The sequence below is a fragment of the Xiphophorus couchianus genome, chromosome 3, assembly GCF_001444195.1.
Source record: "Xiphophorus couchianus chromosome 3, X_couchianus-1.0, whole genome shotgun sequence".
In the NCBI taxonomy this organism is placed as follows: domain Eukaryota; kingdom Metazoa; phylum Chordata; class Actinopteri; order Cyprinodontiformes; family Poeciliidae; genus Xiphophorus; species Xiphophorus couchianus.
The window spans coordinates 23987578-24000806 of NC_040230.1; the positions used below are offsets into that span (position 1 = coordinate 23987578).

At 38.3% G+C, this 13229-nt stretch overlaps 1 long non-coding RNA gene across 1 annotated transcript; it reads left to right on the top strand.

The window, feature by feature from the left end:
- Positions 1-583: 583 nt before the first annotated feature.
- On the top strand, positions 584-1522 carry LOC114142206 (uncharacterized). Its single transcript, XR_003594974.1, has 2 exons — positions 584-843; positions 1138-1522. It is a non-coding gene; the product is annotated as an uncharacterized LOC114142206 (long non-coding RNA).
- The last annotated feature ends 11707 nt before the right edge of the window (positions 1523-13229 follow it).

A 13229-nucleotide genomic window follows, 5' to 3' on the forward strand; every position in this document is an offset into this window, starting at 1 on the left:
CTAGGTCCGACCAGGTGTTTTGCACAGTTGAGTGGTTGCCATGAGAGATTAAAGTATTTCTCAAATATGCATAAGATAATCGAAGCAACACTCCATGCACGTTTCTTATGACAGAATGACATTATAAAATGACTTAAAGTTCAGAAAAAGTAGATTTCATATAATTCTGTCTCTTTAAGGGGCTGCGGTTGTACATATTTCAAATGATTATACTCTTTATTTTAACATAACAAAAACTTGAAGTCAAATTTAAATCGTAATATTAAATGAAAAAACACTTTAGACTACTACAATTTCTTAAATTCACGTGGATCTCAACAGCTATTTCAGATCTCTGCAGTAATTATTGCAGAGACCTGCTACATTTATATGATAAATGTTAGAATATATATATATATATATATATTCTAACATATATATATATATATATATATATATATATATATATATATATATATATATATATACCAAATATGAAGATAGTTTCAAGGTAACTGTTGATTTATCAGATTTTATAATATCTGTAAAAGTGATTTTTGCGAAACGCTTTCTTGTTATGTCTGTTGTACTGACAGCTGTTTTCCACAGGGGGGCACTGTGTCCAAACCACATGCAATCCAAAGCCTGGAAGCGGAAGTAGACCTAATTTAAGAAACGTTTGATGTATTTTATGGGTTTTTGCAAACACATTTAAGTAAAATTAAATAAATATACATCATGAACAGTACTTATTTCATTCTTGAAAATCATAATAGAGATTAGAGGAGAAGAACGAGAGGCGTTCAACGGAAAGCTTGACAACTCTTCCTCTCTGAATGATGGAGGCAGGATCAAGACAGATGGGTAAGCAGGGCAGAATGATTTAAAATTTGTTTTCGGTGCTTGGAGGAAAACGGGCAGGTGTGCCTCCTACATGGGGAAAATGAGAACATTCTGCAGAGCTGAGTCAGATGGAAAATAAGACAACCTTGTTTTTTTTTCTTGGGTTCCTCGAGTGTGGTTATTCGGTGCATCTTGTTTCTGAGATAGCTGCATTGAAACCACATGTAAAGAAATTAACAACAAGAAAACAAAGTCCAGAAATCATAGAGAAAACATCTAAAGTACTTTTGTGTTATCTGCTTAAATTTTGTGCAGGCAGGATTTCCATGTCCCCCATCAGCTGATGTGAATGCGTAGAGGCCAGGACTCTTTGGCACAGAGCAATTGCCAGCTGCTTGGAAAAGAAGGTCACTTCAGAGACGGGATGTGTGATTATAATCTCGGAGGGTGACCAGCTGCATCCCTCTGCGGTCAGCCCTTCACATAAAGAAGATTGTTGGCACTTGAATAATTGGCCTGAGGGCTGCCAGAAAACTAAGATGCAGCCTTGAACGTCTCTTTAGGTGCTGGATGATTTACTGGGTTAGCTGGTCAATTTCTGTCACTTACACTCTCTGTTAAAGAAATTATAGTTACCAATAAAACTTGCATTTTATTTATTTATTTTTAAAAGTTCAACAATAAACTTCTTAATATCAGACCCAGGGTAGTCAAATCATGACAGACTAAGACTTGCATATGTGTGATTTCTGCTTGCTGTCTTAAAGTTTCTCACATACAAAATTTGAGCATCACAAACTGTTGCTACCATCATGGAAAAAAGTTAATAAAAGAGAAAAAACCTTTTGAGACAAGAAAGAAAAACAAGGCTCTGTACATTTTGATTCCATTTGATTTTCTCAAAAATACGTCAAAACGTACATTAAATAGAAAACACAAGCATTTTAAAAAAATTTTCAACATAAAGTTAGGTTTTTATTAAATAAAAATGTTTTTATTGTGAAATTCGGCTATTCTGAATTACTAAATTAAGTTATGTTTACGGCAAACAAATATTGTGCTTAATTTAATCTGAGTATAAATCCAGCTGTTCGGTGAAGGCCTCAGAGGTTTGATGCATTAGCGAAAAGAACAAACAAGAAACCCAGCAGACAGAAAGTTGTGGGAAGTTGAAATCAGATTTGAACACATCATCACCACTGTGAAACATGGTGGTGGCAGCGTCATGCTGTGGCACGTGTTTGTGTTTTTGAACCTGCTCACGTACAGGACAATAGTTTTGATTTATTTTAACGTTTTAAAACAGATCTTCACAGAAAGATCCCGACAGAGTCCAAATCAGGCAATACAGGGATGATCCTGGTTTATTAAACCCTTCATGTTTGTAATCCAGCATAAATATTTTAAACTTAAACTATTGCCCATTCTCAGAGGCAGGTGTAAGACCTGAAAACTAACTTTGCAATGTCTGTGATTATTGTTGCGTTGTAAGTATATTGTTAGACCCAATTGCCAACTCCTCTGAGTTTTGTTTGCCTTGAACTGCCCTCCAGGCAGCTCCAGACCACACATCTGCAACATGAGTTGTCCTGTTTATTTATAGACGCTGCACGATTTTAAAACCAGTAAACAGCGCAATAATGAGGAAACACGTTATGGAGGTTTTTCATATCACCTTTTAGGCTGAATATATTCAATATTATCAAACTTCCAGTTGTCTGATTCTTGTCACCAACTTGTTTCTGGTCAAATCTGCATTTGTCTTTTTGTTTTGTTTGATACATACGACACATTATACGTAAAGCATCGTTTTACGTTTCAGACAAATAGTCTTTGCAAACAAACATAAACATTTTTAGCAGACGTCTTTGTCCTATCTTGTCACATTGTTTTCTGAACGTACTAATTCTTTTCCACCTGTTCAGTGAACGTCATTTAATAAATAGAAATTAGAAATTCAAACCTCCTAAATGACGAGAGAAACATAATCATAACCAGTAAAGGAAGGTTTCCTACCTTCACCGCTCTGATTGTCTGAGCGTGATCCGGAAACGGTCTTCAATTCAATCCAGCACCAACAATCCTTCATGTGATCGTCAGCGCTTCCAGAAGGGACAACAAATTGAAAGTTAATGTCTTTCACTTCGGGGAGAAAGGGGGGGCCTTAATTGTAGACGGTGTGAGGAACGTCCTCCTCCTCGGCTTTAATCATCACACCGTTGTTGTGACATTTTTAGCTTTTAACAATATGTACATCAAATTATCAGAACCTGCCAGCAGACAGCAAATTTAATCAGATCAAATGAGGTGGGATTGCATTTGCTCTCGGTGAGCTCGTGAAACATCGGCTGACCTTTTCTCCTGACAACCTCTGACATTTTGGGTGAGAGATATGGGGGCTCTCTGAAGCCCAAACACCCCACAAACATATTTTACTCCACCCATTGAAGTGGGCCAGAGTAATTACTTTTAATGGTTAAAGCTTTACCTAGGAGGTAGAGAACTGCCACCGTTACGAAGCTTCGGCACACCATCTAACGAAACAGAAAAGTTTGTCAAAGTTCTTCCCGTTTGCTCCACACCATCCTGGAGAACTTGTGACTGTTGTTTGAGTTTAATCGGCCTCCGTGTCTCTTGAACTGCTCCCAGCCTGACTCCGTGATGCTGTGATCAGAGGCCTTCTGCTGCAGGACTGCTTGTTATTGTGGCTGAGGACAGCTGTTTATGACTCCGGCTCATCGTCGTGAGCTGCTGAATGAAGCTGGGAATGATTAGTTGCTCCTCGATGGTGCGATAAGCTGGAAAACTTTTTAACAATGTGGGAGCCAAACAGTCGGATCGGCTTGTACGACTACAGTCTCCAAGCCAGTGACTCAGATCACTTTCAGTTGTTTTACACTTTGTGCAGATGTCTGGCTTAGATTTGTTTTCGTTTAGTTTGCCCACTTTGGGTTTGTGTCTTGAGGTCTTCGACTTCACTGTGTGCAGCATCTTCGTCTTTCCCATCAGTCGTTCCAAATCTTTTCTGAGAAACCCCACCTTTTTCGTGATTCTCGTCTCTTCCAAAGATTAGTCATCATTTCAGTCTCCAGCATCGTCTTTAGATCGACTATCCCGCCTTAAGTTGTCTTCTTAAGGCTTCAGAGCCGACGTGCGGCCATACACCGTCTGGGAAGTCTTTATCACGTCCGACTTCAGAGTCTCTCGATGCTTCATCAGCAAGGTCCTCTTCTAAACCAGTACCTTCGCCATCAACCCCAGGGCAGCCTTTACTGTCTGCAGGACGGCCTTCATCTTCTGCACCGTCATCTTGAGCACCGTTATCATCTTCCTCACAGAGGTTCAGCCTGAGCTGGTGACTTCTGAGCCTCAACCGTGTTAAAGTTCAACTAAATTCGACGTCGACGGTTCTTTGGAGCTCATGTCACTGGATTGACGTGAGGGGTTCTTCCTGAACCTTCTCACCGTTTCCCTTTCATTTGAGGATGGCAGTTTGTGTTAAATGTTTGATATTTAACACAAACTGCATTCAAACTTTTGGAAAAGTTTAGAAATAAAAGCTCAGAATGAGTGCATGGAAACTTCTGATTTTAACTCTACATATTTGTAAGTAATTTTTAGTTTTTATTTAGTACATTTTCTGTACTTTTAGAGCTTCTGAAATATTTGGACGAAGCAGCAGGATGCTCTCTGGTCATTCTGGACGACAAATATGTGACGCCAAGATTTAGCAAAAGAAAAAGAAAAAAGCTACATTCCATAAGAACGCTTTTTCACAATAAAGTAGGTTTAAAACCTTTTACTCAAAAATATGAGTTTTTAGGAAACTGCTTAGTAAAAGCAAAGACAAACAGCGCCAGCATGCGTGTGAGTCGGATTCGGACTCGGAAGTTTGCTTCAGACCTCTGGGACAGAACCAGCTCAGGTTAGCAAACACACCAAGGCCTTTGATTGGGAATGTGACAGTGATGACATTTCCAGCACAAAGCTATATTTAGCCGCCTCCGCTTGCATCACCTGAGTCATCTGGGGGATGTAGAACAAGATGACATGACAGGAAAATGACATGAAGATGTCGTGTTTATTTATCTGTCTGCGTCTGTCTTAGAGAGGCAGATTATACGAATAAGGCGCTCGGACATTATCGCACAAAACGACTGGTGCAGTCAAACATACAACCTTTATCGCTATCGCACGTTGCTATAGCAGGAGATACAAAGTTGGACATGTGTGCATTATTCAGTTTGGAGCAAAAGTTGAGAGAACCAGGCAGAACAGAAAGGTTTCATTACTTTAAAAGCTTTGCCAGGATTATTTATGGTGCATAGGTGTGTCTGTGAGTTGAAGTACTCGCAAGATTACATGCATATTTAATACAAACGTTGCTTTAAAGGTTTTTAGATAGTTCTAGATTTCATTTGCTTGATGTTTAGCATTTGACGAAACACAGCAAGAAAGAAATTTGTCTCCCGACGACGCGCCTTTAATAAACAGCCGCAAGTTTTAAAAGTTTGTGGAAATGCTTTAAATGCAAATGTCCCAGAGTAGGCTGTTGGACGGCCGTGTAGACACGTCTGGCAGAGTGACAGCAGGGCTGCCAGGGCGCACTGATGGCCCTTGACAGCCAACTCACAAGTGTGAAATGGCAACAGGAAGCTGAGGATTGGGAACAAGAGCAGAGGCTGCACAACGGAAGAGGTTTTCATGAGTCAGTGTAGCATCAGCCTGGTTTAGTTCAGAGGGTTTGTATGTACATGCAGCTCTGGAGAACATTAAGAGACTCCACTGCACTGAACCTCCTGGTTATTCCACCAAAGATCGATTTCTGAACTCTTCCTGAGTTAAAACATTATTGTTGTTTCTTAATGAAGATGAACTTCTTTGCATTATTATAGCCTGAAAGCACTGCATCTTTTTCATTATTCTGACCATTTCTCATTTTCTGCAAACAAATACTAAATTTCTGCTTGGAACTTCGCAGACATGTTGTCAGTAGTTCATGGAATAAAAGAACAATGTTCATTTTACTCTAAAATGAGCATTATAAGAGAAACTGATCATTTTAAGTGTTTTCTTAATTTTTTCCAGAGCTGTATATATTTCACATCCTCTAACAGGTTTTTCCTTGTGGACGCCTGTAGCATTTAGCTCAATCCATTTCCTCACCTTCCTGGTTGTCAACAGCATAACATTTCTGGCTTGTAACTCCTAGTGATATTAATTCTCTGAAAGTCAAGAGATCTTTAAAAAAGCTGACAATACGTTCTGCAGTGACAAACTTCAACAGAGTGCAGCTCCATGTACAGTAGATTTGTTTGAATCAAAAGGCTTTAAAGGCTTTCATTCAAATGAGGTTGGGATTTATTTTTGTTTATACAGACAAGATTTTAAGGCTTTCTCACATCAGAATATGATTCAACATGCACTTTATGTCATATCATGGTGAGATGTAGTAGCTAGAAACAGGCAGAAACAAGATTTTTGGGATTTATTGAAATAACCAAAGTGAAAAGCAAAGGAACAGAGACACAATCAGACTCACAAACTGAGTCTGTTTGAAACTGCAGTTTCAAAATAAATTCTGCATAAGGTAACTACTATAAAACATTAATATGTCAAACTTTAATAAACAACCACAAGCTTATTAAACCACAATGCATTTGTAAAAATGTCATTTTTGTAATATGCTAAAATGTAATCAGCTTAACAGGCTCAGTTATGAGAAAAGTATTGTTTTAAGAGCAAAATAAAAAGCTCATGAAGTACCAAAGATACTAAGCAGTCAGGCTGACATAGTTCAAAGATCATCTTCACTACCATCCACACAATACTCATATCAAAACTCTAATATTTTACACCGTGATCATAATGTGCAGAGGAAAAGAAGCTCTTTATATATAATATTTGTCAAGGTTTTCTTTGCGGTAACTACTGTTGCATAGAGACCAGAATAACAGTAAACACCTGCCCAGTAATTGAATAATAATGACATTATAATAGCTTTATTATATGTTTGCATTACCAAGATGAACATGACCATATCTATAAAGTGTATTTAATGCCTATACCTGAAGCTTTTTGGTTTTGATATCTACTGTTTTTATTTGGTCGTTGCATTTCATGGCCGCTCAGCTCTGTGTGCTTTACACTCATTAGCCACACTTCTCTGTGCAGGACGCGCCTGTTTTATGGCTCCCACCTCCTGTGGACCTGTCCTGATGTTTTATTGCTGCCCATAATGGTCAACAGCAGGAGGAAAAAAGAAAAGAATTAGAAGGACACGGAGTCACAGACCTTCAGCCCGTGTCATTTCTAATCCACCGTCCTCAGCGTGACGCGTTTTAGACTCGTCTACTTCAACATGAGCCGAAGCGACGCACCTACACTTCACAGACGAGCCAGGCTGCAGGGCCAAAACAGGCCCACAGACATAAAATGAGACTTGTTCTTAGAAAGATAATGAACTAAAACTGCTAATGAGTTGGAGAGACTTTTGACAGACCTAAATTTGTTGTTGAGTGTCCAGAGAAGTAGAGAGTAGAGCCGTCTGCAGCAGATGCCCAAATTAACCGGGAGCATGTTATTTGTGAACAGCTGGGGTCTTACTTAGCTAAAATAAACAAAAAAAAACCCCACATATTTTCTCTTCTGCCTTGCTACAGAAGAGAAAATATGTTATATTACAGCAGAATATTGTTATTCTACCAGAGTGTTCACTACAGACGTATAAAATGAGGTCTGTGCAGTTTTTATTTACTTTTGTGTTAATGTGAAGCATGTATGGAGCTAAAAATATGCTGGATAACATAAAAACACACAAGCAATTCTGACGTATTATCCAATGAATTTTAAAATCTGACCTCTTAACTCCTCTTTTTCCAAAGTGAGTCGGATCAGCGCTGTCATATTAAATACACTCATAAAAATAAAAAAGAAAATCAGAATAGCTGAAAATGCACAAACCTTTTCTCATATTTTGCTATGATATAATGTTGAATGCTTCCAACATACCAACAAGAATGTTTCTTCAGCTATTCAGTTTATCTTATTATTTTTGACATGCTGTTTGACTCAAACTTTAAGTGACATTTTAATAAAAGACAAAGTATCGAAGAGCGTTGAGCCAAAAATCTGCCTCTATTTACAGAAAAAGGAAATATTTCAGTAAGACAATATTAAAATATTTGATCCTTTTTAAAAAATCATTTTACACCTTCTCATTTTCAATTGTATTTGAGCTTGTAAGTATTGAATGTTATTTAAATTTTTATGTCTGAAGTAAAGAAACAGAAAAAAACCACACAAGTGCGAAAGAATCTGTGCTCCAGTGAGCGCGGCGTTAAGTGTGGACGACTGGTATCCGTGCACAACAAAAAGGTCAGCCAGCATGAAAGCAGCGACTGTGAAGTAAAATGTTAGCTCCTAATTTAAGGTCTAGTTGGTGATTTCTACAACAAAAAGAAAACAAAAGATAATAAAAGTGTGAGGGTCAGTAACATGGGGAAATCACAGACTGTTTCTCCAAACAACTCTGTGAGTACAGCGCTTTTTTAATAGCGAGCCACGAAAATGGTGGTACAAAGCATAGTGACAGTGAAAGGAAGCAGCAAAAAAGTCTAATTCTTCTACAGATAAGCAGTTTAAGTTTTATCCCGTCTACAACTTTTTTTTTTTGCAGCATGCCATTCTGGCGTCTTAAAGCTAACGCCACACATGGTAAATGGGATTGCACTTAAAATACTGGTATGGACAGCAGCTGCAGCCAAACGCGTTGCAAAGCCTGTGACTCAGACTTGAGTTTGTGCAGCTACTCATCCTATGAAGGGGGAAAAGTTTTATAGAATATTCCATAGTTGTCAAAACAAATAAAAACAAGGACAAAGAAATCCCTTTTTTTTGTGTAACCTGGTGAACTTCATACTTGTGATCTGGCTGCTTGTTTGAATTATTTCTTGTTCTGTGGGATGAACTGTGTTCTTACCTATGCACAGTTCCACAGTCTTCTGTTTTCTTTGAAGCCAAGTTGGATGCACACACATTTTTTTTTATCTTGGTTCTTGCAGATTGATTTTGGTTGGTGAGGAGAGGCCTTTGTATACATTTATTTCTATGAATCTCACATTTCCTTATTAGCATGATCGTGCTCACTACACGTTGTGAGCACCTGACTTTGACTTCAGCTGCTCTCTTTGTGAGAGTAAAGTACTTCCTTAGATTACTCAACCATCCTGTGCAAAGGCTAACTGAACTATTCACTCTTTGTGTAGATTTAAAGGCACCAAACTAAGACGAAACGTGCTCCGTAGACAAAAAGTGTGGTATTTATACATTGATTTTAATATTTAAACTCTCAATATGCACCTAAATTTTACCACAAGGCTTTAAAATAAAACGGAAGAGTAAAACAGATGCACTCTCAGTGTGAGAGAGTGTGTCATGCTGGAAAAAACCCATAAGATCCTGTTCAACTCAAGTTCCTTCTGCAAGTCCCCCAAACACCAGTGCTTGAATTTATAACGATGCTAGAAAAACTAAACTCAGAGCAAATACTTCTGCTGTTTTTTGGGGGGGTTTTTTATGTTTGGTTTGGCCACTTGACTTTAAGGTCATGACAGTTGTTAACATGCACAGACACGCTGCTTTGCTCATCAGGACCGCTCCCGCCATGAGTGCACTCTCTGTCTCTCCATCTGTCAGTGGAAAGCAGGACTGGGTCAAAAACACTGCCTACATTACTGTCGCTCTTGTTATGCGAATTCTGGGCTCCCCGCGGTTTTGCTTTGTGTGAGTCATTGTGTCAGTCCGCCCTTTCTGGCATTAAAAATGGCTGAATTTAAATACTCGGCCGCGTTACGAGTGCCTGAGATTCTCTGACATTCCCCAAAAGTCATCAACGCTGCCAACCTCGAACTCTAATTAAGTGCCACAATTTTTTTTAAAGGATACACAATTGTAATAAACCTAATAAATCAAAACTTTTTCAGTTGGAAAAATAGGCAAATACATGAGTAATAGATGAGATTATATATGTATAATCTCATCTATTACTCATGTATTTGTAATAGATTATATAATTATAATCTCATCAAAGGTTATTAGGATGCACAAAAACTCAAACAGTTTACTTTTTCTTCCTAATTGAAGTTTGTATTCACAGAAGAATTTCATGACTTTCCGAGTCAAAAAGCTGTAAGATTTTCTTTTTCAGTAAAATGGACTAAAATATGCAAATGTTGAAGACTGAATATTGGAGTGGCGGCTAAATTAAAGCCCTGTTGAGTCCTACTCTTATTGACGGTAAGTGGAAATGAGGTTAAGGGCAAAAATCTCTCTGGGTGCAAAAAAAAAAAAGCCATTTGTGATGATGGAGAGAATGAATTTCTGTTTGACACATATTAGTGTCAGATTTCCCAGGATGCCTCTGGGTTTTCTTTTGCCCCTCCATTTTGAAGCGGAGGTTCAGATTTACAGTTTCAGAGGCTTTCGAAAGTTTCCACTCACTCTTCTAAGGCCAGCATGTCATTCATTACTTATTACTTTTTAATTTTTTATTTGAACAACATAACAAACAACTTTCAAATAAATGTCAAATCAGCAAGTGGGTTCCACACATTTGATTTTATATTGTCAGTTATCTGCAAAGAGTGAAAATTACACTTACAGGCTGAAAAAACTTAACATACACAGGGACTATTTTTTTTTTTTAGATTTCCCATGAAGAAGTCTTTCTTCTTTTATTTTTTCAGATGGGGCAATGATTGTGTTTAAAGAAGCAACGGTGAGGCTTTCAAGCCTAAGAACATCAGACCGAGTGTCAAGCATAGTGGCGGTTGCATTATGATGTGGGCCTGCTTTTCTCTCTGGTACTGATGCATTGGGAAAAAAACGAAGAATAATGATGACCTCTGATTTTGGTGTGCTTAGTTAATGTCGTGTTTTGCACAGTTTTCCTGCTAAACTCTTCCAGCTCTGTCAGGTTGCTGGGGTTATAAGCTGTAAACAGGTCTGGGCTTTGACTAGGCCACTTCAGGACATCCACCTTGTTGTATTCAAATCATCTCTGTGTAGCTTTATTTTTATGTTAAAGGTCTCTATTGTATTTTGTTTTGGTCAGAAAAGTCAGATATTGTTGTCATGATTGATTTATAAAAGCAATAAAATAGATAAAACATCAAAACAAACAAACAAAAAAAAGATTTGTGTCAGTAATTGTACGATGAGATTTTGGCTGCTCCAAGCATTGAAATAATCCTCATAATGAGCAGATTAGTCATGTGTCATGAAACTAAAAATATGAAAGAAACCCGTAACTCTGGCAAATAATGATCATTAATTAGTTTCTTTCTACACACACATAAGCTCACTGCCGTTTGGGGAGAGACATCTTGCAAATACAGAAGATACTTGGTTTTCTTTTTAATCCGTATTCAATACCAAGCATAATTTGGTATTTGTCACTCACTAATCTTTATTTTAGTTTTAATAGGAGGATGTGTTGTTTAGAAAGCTTGTGTCTGAACCTGACACAAGGCTAGCCAAATCCAAATTATCACCAAATTAAGCTTTTTGATTAAAAAAATAATAATAATCTTATTTTGCTAATGTAGAAATGTTATGGATGTGCCACAGACAGGTCTATACAGTGAAACCTTGGGCATATTCAGTGCCCTGCATTAAACCTCTAGATCTGGTTCACAAACCTCACAGTAAGTTGTCAGGATTTTATGTGACGACATCAACACAAAGTACTACACAACTATGACTTACAAATAAAAAGGAAAATACTGCATGGTAAAGGTTTAGGCTGGAACGAAACTGAACACGAGCAATTTTAAAGCGGCAAGAGTCGGCTTAAAAAGCAAAGTACACAACAACATTTTCCACTGCTAGTTATGGTCACATGTTGAAACTTTGTCCATTTATTTCTTACCTTTCAAGTCTTTATTTGAAGAACTATTTCAAATACAAGACGATGTAAAACGCAGTAAGGAGCTCAGGTCTTTGTCAGGTTGAAAGCGCAGGCGGAGAGTGTGATCCGCCAGCCTCGCCTTACTCAGGACTGCTGCTATTTATATATTTATAGCATCCAAAGTCAAAGAAAAGAAACCCGATGGAAATAGACAAGGTGAAAAACATATACATGCCTGGACAGTCTGCTGTGGTCACTGGGTGAAAACGTTCTGCAGTTATTGAAAAGATCCCAGATCAAATGACCAAGATCAGTTTAGTCCATCACTGCTGAAGTGCATTTCTTTATGTTTTTGCGTTTCTTGTAATCTTTCAAATCCTACAAAGTGGTGGTGAGAAAATGTTTCTCAGTAGTTTGACATGAAACTTTTTTATGAGAAACTTCAAACACACAAGTTTATTCCTAATTTTCAGTTTCACGTCTCGCAGATAACAAACACAAATATTCAGTGACATGTAGTAAGAGGAGTTTGAGAGTCTAAATCAGTGAGAAAACACTTTGGACCCGCCCTGCGAGGGCCACTGCTTCCATCTCGACTCATGGATTATTGTTGATATGAGAGAAACATGAAAATGTGTGGATGGAAGAGGGATGAGGGATTACTCTGAGGATTAGTTTCACATAGAGCAAAATTTCCAACAAAAAGAAACACTGAAATATTTATTCAAGGGTAATAAATATTCTGTCTCAATTCTGCAGCAACCGGGTGGAAGAGAATCATAACTCAAAGACTTGTACAGATCTTTTCCCCAGAAGGATTTTCAACAGGAAACACAAATCAAAGACACACTAAGACGACGTTTGAGTCGCCGCTGCTTCATTAATATCTTTATTCAAATAATATTTGATCTATCTGACAGTTAATGAGACAAAATCAGACTACAATCAAAATTTTTTCGTAGAGCACAAAGAGAGCCCAGCTTGCGAACCTGAGACCGATCGATGCTACCCGACGAGCTATTGGCTGACTTTTGCAAAGCAGCCAATCCAGGAGCAGAAGCTTTGTGTTTTGGGATTCTTCAGAGAAAAAAAAAACTCTCTCAGAGAAAAACCCCTCTGAGCCCTGAATTCTCAGCTCCGTCGTGGCCGTGACTGACTTACTGCTCTTGTGTGAGGTACAGCAGCTGCACAGCTTCAAATAGAAAGACTTTCCAGAGGCTCATCAGGTCAGCGGAGAAACTGACTGGCTGTTCTCTCAGCACGCAGGAAGAATCCTGTTGCTTCACAGGAACATTATTAAAGATGCAACACACTTTGTTTCAGCTTCCACCCTCAGGACGGCGGTACCGGACACTCAAAGGACGCACGATCCGTTTTAAAAACCCTTCCCACCCAAAGGTAGTTGTTGCGCTAAATAAATCCTGACCTTTAATCTCATGTGCAATGTCTGAAACAGTATACAGACACTGTAGATGCATAAATATGGTCTATTGTTGTG